This window comes from Rhinoderma darwinii, chromosome 6 (assembly GCF_050947455.1).
Source record: "Rhinoderma darwinii isolate aRhiDar2 chromosome 6, aRhiDar2.hap1, whole genome shotgun sequence".
NCBI classification, from domain to species: Eukaryota; Metazoa; Chordata; class Amphibia; order Anura; family Rhinodermatidae; genus Rhinoderma; species Rhinoderma darwinii.
Genome location: NC_134692.1, coordinates 142,634,977 through 142,645,506, shown reverse-complemented (window position 1 = coordinate 142,645,506; position 10,530 = coordinate 142,634,977). Strand labels below are relative to the sequence as shown.

The 10,530-nt window shown below is 42.2% G+C and overlaps 1 long non-coding RNA gene across 5 annotated transcripts in view; it reads right to left on the bottom strand.

The window, feature by feature from the left end:
• The window catches only part of LOC142656003 (uncharacterized), a 126,707-nt gene that overhangs the window by 115,655 nt on the left and 522 nt on the right, over positions 1–10,530 (bottom strand). For all 5 annotated transcript variants that reach the window (XR_012849577.1, XR_012849579.1, XR_012849575.1 and 2 more), the window contains exons 2-4: positions 5,910–5,979; positions 5,793–5,820; positions 331–366 (exon numbers count right to left, since the gene is read on the bottom strand). This is a non-coding gene — a long non-coding RNA (uncharacterized LOC142656003). The remainder of the gene's footprint in view (positions 1–330; positions 367–5,792; positions 5,821–5,909; positions 5,980–10,530) is intronic.

The window sequence follows — 10,530 nt, the reverse complement described above, 5'->3', positions numbered from 1 at the left end:
TATATCTGATGAACTTCAAAGTGTTGAAAGTATTTATCCCATTACAACATTGAACGCGATATGTTCACAAGGCATATGTAGTGCTCTGAGCAAACACACAACTAGTATTCAGTATCAACCACAAGATCTAAAAGGTCAAGAATCAGGTATTGAATATGGCGCCTGTATTACTGTTCTGGTATATTAGACTACAAAGAGTTTCTTAAAAATGATATGAGTTAAAAACATGATCCTGGAGTAAATTATTTACCTGGTTAAAATGGGTTCTTGGATTTTCTTTGCTGCAATAATACACCAAGTAATATAAAAATATGACATTAGCCGACCTACCTTAGTCCTCTTGGTTACGCCAACCCGAAGTTGAAACTGGACATAGGAACCAAACAAAGAGAATGTTGTATCTCAAAGCTTAAAGAGAACCTGTCACTAATTGATATAAATTGTACAGGTTAACTGACTTGAATAGTGCGGTCTCCCTGATTCCAGCGCGGTTTTGTTTTTATTCCTGGACCCTCCCGTTCCATAGATATGGCCCACTGATGTGTTGGCTCCCTAAATGCTAATTTGCTCTAGTTATACAACAGGGTGGAGCTAGTCTCCCTGCCTCTGATGCTGACCAGTCAGTGCAAGGCAGCTTGAGGAAAGTTCACGCCCTGTTGGCAAACTACAGCAAATTTGCATATAGGGAGCCAACACAACAGTGGGCCATATCTCTGGAACAGTGAGGGTCCAGGAAAAAAATAAAAAAGCGCTGGAATCAGGGAGACAGCGCTATTCAGGTCAACTTATATGAACTATAAATACCTATAGCTGTATGTGAGGACAGATCATAACTCCCCGAAGGGAAAAAGTAACACCAAGTACAATCAGTAACTTGCAAAAAATATACATTCTTTATTACAATATACATAAGAACATGTTGGCCATCAGGACCTAAAAACCACAAACAATTAAAATATACAATGTGGAGAACATAAGGCTACTCAAAATGGCATATATACAATATTCAATAATGCCATACAGGGTCGCTCTGATAGTCATGCCATAAATGTAAATGACAAGGATAACAGACACCACAAAATGTGTCTCCAAAGAGCATGCTAAAGCAGAACAATATAATACAGACCCTGTAAAGAATGGTATGCAGGAAAAACTAGTAACCAACATTGAATGGTCAGTGTAAATAGAGTGGTATAGAGACCAGGGTATCACCAGAAATCAGAATAAGTCCCAGAAGCCATACCAGCCCGTGTGTTGCATATCAAGCCAAAAAATGAACTCCACAGCGAGAGCCCCGACGCGCGTTTCGCAGTAGCTTTTTCAAGGGGTACCCTGGTCTCTATACCACTCTATTTACACTGACCATTCAGTGTTGGTTACTAGTTTTTCCTGCATACCATTCTTTACAGGGTCTGTATTATATTGTTCTGCTTTAGCATGCTCTTTGGAGACACATTTTGTGGTGTCTGTTATCCTTGTAATTTACATTTATGGCATGACTATCAGAGCGACCCTGTATGGCATTATTGAATATTGTATATATGCCATTTTGAGTAGCCTTATGTTCTCCACATTGTATATTTTAATTGTTTGTGGTTTTTAGGTCCTGATGGCCAACATGTTCTTATGTATATTGTAATAAAGAATGTATATTTTTTGCAAGTTACTGATTGTACTTGGTGTTACTTTTTCCCTTCGGGGAGTTATGATCTGTCCTCACATACAGCTATAGGTATTTATTGTCTGTTCTTCTTTGATATGTGTGGACGTTTACTATAATGTTTATCGTTAGGTCTGGTTCAATATAGGTATTCATCATAACTTATATGAACTGGTGACAGATCCCCTTTAACATGAGAATGCTAATGTATTGCTTCCCCACAAGAAAAGTGAAGATTGGAAATATGCTTCGCACCATTAGATAGGCTAACAAAATCATCACTATACGTCAACAGTAGCAGTGACTGCAATACCAAAATAAGTTCATTGTTTTCTGACACATTAATGTTATCTCTTTATAATACAACTGTAAAAATAAATAAACACGAGAGCAAAGAATACGTTTCAAAAATTGAGATTTAGCCCCTTTCCACATGTTTTACAAGGGCATGCTGAGCTTACAGGGGAGGTTCTGAAGTCTCCTTCCTTTAGCTGATACCAAGGGTAAGACTAGAGAACTGCAGGTATCCACAAATAGCCACAAATTTCAAGGGTGCCCTGTAAGGGTGCAGTCACACGTGGCATCTTTGTAGTTCCGCACCATAAAAATACGCTGCGGAAAACCGTACAATGTCCAAAAGGAAAAAATATTCTGCAACTGCTGCGGAATATTTTTCCCAGAGGCTTACTTTGTAAAGTTTTCCGCATCGCAGTTTTACACTGCAGAAATGCAAGGAAAATGCGCCACGTGTGATTGCACCCCAATGCTTTGCCCTCCATGGAACTGTGGGGAACAAAAGTACATTACAGTTCCTGATTGACAACAGCTGATTGCCGGGGCGCCAAGCAATAAGTTACCCTGTAATTAGCTGTTGCAATGGAAAGCCGCCGTACGAATCTTTAAAATAGACAGTTAACGTATCATTACATTAAATACCTTGTAGTGGTACCCATAAATACCCAACATATCAGATGGGAGCAATCCCAGGCCTTATTCACATGAACATACACTATACAGAGAAAAGTATTTGGACACCTTCACATTACACCTACAGGAGCTTTTATGACATCCATTCTACATGCACAGACATTAATATGGAATTGGTCCCCTCTTTTGCAGCTAAAACAGCTTCCGCTCTTCTGGGAGGTTTTCTACAAGATTTTGGGGTGTCAGTGTCAGGGCAACACTTCCTTTTCCCTGTTATTTCACACCGAATAGCCACCTCTGTAAATTGAAAACTGAGGGCATGCGTGGAAAAAGTACACCAGACAGACAAATGTTGGTACACATCCTCCCTCAGTTAAGTAGGAAGTAAGAACTGAACTTTTTATTGAACAAAGAAAGAAACACAATCTCCTCCCTAGAGAGGTGGGACGTGCTTAAGCCCCATTGGCTCTATTCAGCGGTAAGTTCTCCTGTAAACTCCTCTTGCATTCCAGGGGTGGTGTTTCCATAGGCGTGTCCCTCATGCAGGCTCCTTTGTGTTCCATAGATCCAATCTCTTTGTGAAATATACTGATATATATATATGTAAGGATAATATTTTTGCAAACAATATACATGGTAATGATCCCTGACAGTAGTAGGAATGTTTGCCCATTCATCCAGAAGAACATTTGTAAGGTCAGACACTGATGTTGGACGAGAGGGCCTGGCTCGTAATCTCCGTTCTAGTTCATCACAAAGGTGTTCGATAGTGTTGAGGTCAGGGCTCTGTGCGGCCAGTCAAGATCTTTCACACCAAACTCACCCAACCAACCAACCAACCAACCAACCAACCAACCAACCAAGCCTTTATGGACCTTGTGCACTGGGGAACAGTCATGCTGGAACAGAAAAAGGCAGAACCCCAAACTGTTCCCACAAAGTTGAAAGCTACAATTGTCCAAAATGTCTTGGTATGCTGAAGAATTAAAGTGTAAGGCTATGTTCACACGGAGTATTTTGGGGGAGGAATATCTGCCTCAAAATTCCGTTTGGAACTTCCAGGCAGATTTTCCTCTCCCTGCACGCCGTTTTTCGCGGCTAATTTCGCGCCGTTTTTCTCCCGCGGCAATTGAACGCCGCGGGCATAAAACAGCGCGAAATACGCTTTCTCTGCCTCCCATTGAAGTCAATGGGAGGTCAGAGGCGGAAGCGCCCGAAGATAGGGCATGTCGCTTCTTTTTCCCGCGAGGCAGTTTTACTGCTCGCGGGAAAAAGACGCCGACGCCTCCCATTGAAATCAATGGGAGGCGTTCTCTGGCCGTTTTTGCCGAGTTTTGCGACGCGGTTTCCGCGTCAAAAAACTCGGCAAAATACTCTGTGTGAACATAGCCTAACTGTCACTCCGAAAAAAAAAAAAAAAAGTCAGAATTGAGAAGCAGGTATTCATGGAAATCATGCCTCTAAGGCCTCATGCACACGACCGTAGTGTTTTTCTGGTCCGCAAATTCCAGGACCGTGTTCCGTGAAATGTCCTCCGCAGTTCATCCGTATGTAATCCGCAAAACGCGGATAAAAAAAAAAAGCCTAGGTAAAACAGGATGACGACAGAACTCATTCCCGGTCGTCGCCTAGCAACACTTCCGCAAATCCGCAAACTGCGGTTGACACACGGAGGTGTGCCCGCATTTTCCACGGGCCCATTGACTTCTATGGGCATGTCCGCATCGAATTTGCGGGCCGTAATAAGACATGTCCTGAGTTTCTGCGGCACGGATTTGCGGAGACCCGTGAAAACACGGATAGTGTGTATGGGCCCATAGAAATGAATGGGTCCGCAATTCTCCCGTGGATTTGCGGGGGAATTGCGGATGCAAAAACACGTTCGTGTGCATGGGGCCTTAGTATTTTGCCTCTCAGTCCCCATTCAATACCTGTCCTTGTCCATAGCAAAGCTCCATTCCAGCTCTGCAATACCCCTCAGTATGATGGAGGTGTGGGACAGGTCTTTAATGACATCTGCCAGTACTTCCTTCATCATTCAGACTGCCCTTACTTCCCACAATGCAGCCCTGCTCACTCGGGAGCGAGCCGGTGCTACTGGCCAATCAGACAACAACATAAACACACCCACATTGTCATAGTGATGCAATGTCATTTCTGTGAAAACTTAATATAATAAACCATTGGTGGTACAGTGGTGGGAGGGTCACATTGGTGGTACAGTGGTGGGAGGGTCACATTGGTGGTACAGTGGTGGGAGGGTCACATTGGTGGTACAGTGGTGGGAGGGTCACATTGGTGGTACAGTGGTGGGAGGGTCACATTGGTGGTACAGTGGTGGGAGGGTCACATGGCTCAGATACCTCGGGACGATCTCTTAGGTTCATTTTGCCTAGAGGACACTTGACCCTCATTTTCCTGCCTCTCCCCCTCTTTCTCTCTCTTCTCCTTTACGACATACAGCAATCCTTGGAATATATTTCTATGTTATGATTCGATTTACGGGTAATGCCCCCGACCGTTATTTGGATTGTTCGATGTGCCGTTTACCTTTTCTTGTAAACCTTCAATAAAAATGATTGAAACACAAATACTTTTCTCCATACAGCGTGTCTCTCGTCCGTGTGCTGTGCGTTTTAACAATGAACAGCCCACTACCCAAGTAATTCAATGGGGCCATTCACACATCCGTTTTCCCAATTCTGGTCTGTTTTTTGCAGATGAACTTTGAACATGCTCATGTGAATAAGGCCTTACAGACACACAATAATAATCTAATCCAGGAATATTGTTTTATGACCACAACAATTGTCCTAATAGAGCATAAAAACAAATCAACATGAGTCTTTTCCGCAACGAATTTCATTGGGGAAAGTCCGCAGCATATTACAGTAGCAGCAAAGTGGATAAGAGTTCAACAAATCTTATCCACATGCTGCGGGGGGGGGGGGGGGGGGAACGCAGAAAGAAGTGCGGTAACTGACTTAAAGTGCGGTTTCTATATCTGCAGAATGTCAATTTCTCTTGCGAAAATGCTGCGGAATTTCCGCACAGGAAACCCGGTCAGAAATTCTGCAGTGCGGACGTAACCTTAAAGAGTCTTTCTCCTGATAGGTCCGCTTTATATAGTCAGCACATTGATTTACGCTGATTAACTCTCTGATACAAGTGACAATGTGGTAGAATAACACTGTATAGATCCTACCTTACTTACTGGCCCAACATCCATAAGTCTGCACAAAAAGAGCAAAATAGAATTTTAAGATATTGAATATCTATATTGTAAAAGAGCAAAAGAAAAACTATACACAGTTTCAATTACCTCAAAGAAAACATGACTGACTGTCAGGAATCCGGGTTACCAACTCACAAAAGCATTACTCCACCAACCGCTGTGAGGAGAGGAAAGATGTCAGTGATTAGGAACCCAACATGACTAATGCAGCAGTGACGAGACGAGATCAGAATTTCAGAGTCATCTGCTAAGATTCAAGGAACTATGTACATTAAGAAAGAAAACTCTTAGCGACTAATATAGAATCATAGCAATTAAAACTGCGCTGTATTTAGGCCGCAGCGTCCGAGGACTTACAATCGTGTAGCCCATAGTGGGCAAACCAGCCGCAATAGCCGGGAAAATGTGCACTTTTCTGCTGAATGACCCAGCAGTCTCCAACACAAATCATCACACATTTACATAGATTTCTATTCTGTGAACGCTTGTCAGTCCGACACTTATCTCCTCCCGATACACATGCCTGCCCGACCTGTTTATTCAATAAGGGAGCGGAGACAAGCCGCTGCCAGACACTTCTAGCAGCTGCTTATCACCTGGCAGAATAAAGGATTGGGCAATATAAAATCCAACACGCCTGGTCCTCGTTTCCTCCAATATCTGCCGTCAGGTTCTCCCATATATTAAATCGGTGATTGCGCCAACATTTGTCTAATGTGTATGGGCAGCTTAAAGGGAATCTGTCAGTATGATTTACCCTCCCGAGCTACAGGAATGACATGTTCAGTCCAAAGATGCTAATTATAAATCTATATTTTTTATATTCCTACACGCTGGCATTCCCCCCGCAGTGGTCCCCATAATGGTTGGTACGATCTATGCTACTATAGCCAAATGCCCACTTACTCTGCCGCTCTTCTTAGCCCTGCTTGTTTAATATTTATATTTTAGTCTAGATGGCCGCCCCACACACCACTCAGCTAGTCACGTCATAGTGAGATTTCTTCAGACGGAGCACCGGACGTCTCTGTCCATATTTAGACAGGGACATCAGAGTTCTAAGAGCGGAATCCCCTGCAGAGCATCGGCAGCACTCTGGACTGGGGATTCCGCTTCAGTAGTAGCCCCTGATGTCACTGTCCATATATGGATAGTGAGGCCGGGGGCCTCTTCAGGAGCAGAATCCCCGGCCAGAGTGGGGTCTGGCCGCCGGGGTTTCCGCTCCTACAGGAAGCTACAGTGGCACTATCTCCAGGGGGGGGTCATCCTCTACAGGCAGGGGGTGCTATCTACTGGGGGGTTGGTGCTATCTACATGGGGGGGGTCAGCTATAGACAGTGACGTCAAGGGCTTTCCCAAGACAGGAGTCCCCGGCCAGAGATCTTGCGATGCTCTGGCGGGAACTCCATAGTTGAAAGCCCTGACTTCAATGTCCATATATGAACAGTGCTGTCAGGGGCTTCCCCGGGCCCAGCGCTCAAAGACCTCGGCCAGGATCAGTTACAAGGATTGATTCCTGAAAAACGGTCGGTAAAAACTGATCCATTGACTTCTAGGGTATCCGCCTGGCATGTCCTATTTTTGACGGCTGGTATACACGGGCCGTTGAAAAAAACGGCCGTGTGAATACACCCATAAAACTTTATTGTTTTGAAATTGTGAATTTTGGTGAATGTCGCCTTAGAGTCCATGCAAATGACCGTAGAATTCAGCCGTAATTACAGCCCCATTCACTTCTATTGACCGCGGACACCTTCCTGTATATTTACGGGAAGGTGTCTGAGCCGTAGAAAACCACTGCAGAAGATACGACATGTCCTACCTTTTGCTTTTTACGGACCCTGCTCCTATACTTTGTATGGAAGCATGGGATGAAAATGCGGGCAGTGATTACGGGCACGGCCGTGTGTGCATGAGGCCTTACAAAGTGTTTTTACTTAGTATGTCAATGGGAAAAAGTTATCGCTCTTCGAATGCGAGGGTAGAATTTTTTTTTTTTAAAAAAAGGGGTTATCCGACGTGTGCGTTTTAATAAATTTGGTTAAAATCACTCCGAGATACGCGAGTCTAAGTTTCTGTTCACACAGCGTTTCAGCCGTTGGATGTATATGTCAGGAGGCCGGAAAGCGGCATCATTTACCACTGTATGTACAGGTATACGTTGCTTCCCACAGTAAAAAAAACAACTTATACGGTGCAGTATACTTTTTTTTTACTGTATCCCTCTGTATAGAACAGCATAGTCCACTACGCTATTCGATACAGCAAAAAAAACGGAAACATTTAGGCCTTATGGCATACGCTGGGTGAGTGGAGGCCTCTATAGATGTGTTCAATGCATGTGCCGGGAGCTTTTCCAACACATATACGCACCACACAGCTGAGATATAATGTGATCACACCCGTGCTACATATACCGTGTAAACGTTTACTCATGTGCGGCGACGTCTGCCATCCACTTTCATTATAAAACATTTAGCTGAACTCATGCAGTCTTCTTTTGTTTAGAAGTGTAGGTGAAGCAGCCGACAACTGTGTATACATTAAAAAAGGCATCTAAAAGTAAAGCCGTAAGACCTGTCAGCGCTATAGAGGTCTATAGATAATGTATAGAAGTCTATGGGAAACGTATAGAGGTCTATGGGCACTGTATAGAAGTCTATGGGTAGTGTATAGAAGTCTATGGGTAATGTATAGAAGTCTATGGGAAACGTATAGAGGTCTATGGGCACTGTATAGAAGTCTATGGGTAGTATATAGAAGTCTATGGGTAATGTATAGAAGTCTATGGGTAATGTATAGAAGTCTATGGGTAATGTATAGAAGTCTATGGGTAATGTATAGAAGTCTATGGGTAATGTATAGAAGTCTATGGGTAATGGCTAGAAGTCTATGGGTAGTGTATAGAAGTCTATGGGTAACATATAGAAGTCTATGGGTAATGTATTAGAAGTCTATGGGTAACGTATAGAAGTCTATGGGTAACGTATAGAAGTCTATGGGAAATGTATAGAAGTATATGGGAAATGTATAGAAGTCTATGGGTAGTGTATAGAAGTCTATGGGTAATGTATAGAAGTCTATGGGAAATGTATAGAAGTCTATGGGTAGTGTATAGAAGTCTATGGGTAATGTATAGAAGTCTATGGGTAGTGTATAGAAGTCTATGGGTAATGTATAGAAGTCTATGGGTAGTGTATAGAAGTCTATGGGTAATGTATAGAAGTCTATGGGTAATGTATAGAAGTCTATGGGTAGTGTATAGAAGTCTATGGGTAATGTATAGAAGTCTATGGGTAGTGTATAGAAGTCTATGGGCACTGTATAGAAGTCTATGGGCACTGTATAGAAGTCTATGGGCACTGTATAGAAGTCTATGGGCACTGTATAGAAGTCTATGTGTAATGTATAGAAGTCTATGGGTAATGTATAGAAGTCTATGAGCACTGTATAGAAGTCTATGGGCACTGTATAGAAGTGTATGGGTAATGTATAGAAGTCTATGGGTAATGTATAGAAGTCTATGGACACTGTATAGAAGTGTATGGGTAACGTATAGAAGTCTATGGGTAACGTATAGAAGTCTATGGACACTGTATAGAAGTCTATGGGTAATGTATAGAAGTCTATGGGTAATGTATAGAGGTCTATGGGTAATGTATAGAAGTCTATGGGTAATGTATAGAAGTCTATGGGTAACGTATAGAAGTCTATGGGCACTGTATAGAAGTCTATGGGTAATGTATAGAAGTCTATGGGTAATGTATAGAAGTCTATGGACACTGTATAGAAGTCTATGGGTAATGTATAGAAGTCTATGGACACTGTATAGCAGTCTATGGGTAGTGTATAGAAGTCTATGGGCACTGTATAGAAGTCTATGGGTAATGTATAGAAGTCTATGGGTAATGTATAGAAGTCTATGGGTAGTGTTTAGAAGTCTATGGGTAATGTATAGAAGTCTATGGGTAATGTATAGAAGTCTATGGGTAGTGTATAGAAGTCTATGGGTAATGTATAGAAGTCTATGGGCACTGTATAGAAGTCTATGGGTAATGTATAGAAGTCTATGGGTAATGTATAGAGGTCTATGGGCACTGTATAGAAGTCTATGGGTAATGTATAGAAGTCTATGGGTAATGTATAGAAGTCTATGGGTAATGTATAGAAGTCTATGGGTAGTGTATAGAAGTCTATGGGTAATGTATAGAAGTCTATGGGTAGTGTATAGAAGTCTATGGGTAATGTATAGAAGTCTATGGGTAGTGTATAGAAGTCTATGGGTAATGTATAGCAGTCTATGGGTAATGTATAGAGGTCTATGGGCACTGTATAGAAGTCTATGGGTAATGTATAGAAGTCTATGGGTAGTGTATAGAAGTCTATGGGTAATGTATAGAAGTCTATGGGCACTGTATAGAAGTCTATGGGTAATGTATAGAAGTCTATGGGTAATGTATAGAAGTCTATGGGTAATGTATAGAAGCCTATGGGTAATGTATAGAAGTCTATGGACACTGTATAGAAGTCTATGGGTAATGTATAGAAGTCTATGGGTAATGTATAGAAGTCTATGGGTAATGTATAGAAGTCTATGGGTCTTGTATATTAGTGTAAATATAAGTCTATGGATACTGTATACGTGTACTGTGAGCCCTTTATGGTAAACAATAATGTATACTGTATCTTATACGTATGATAAATGTAG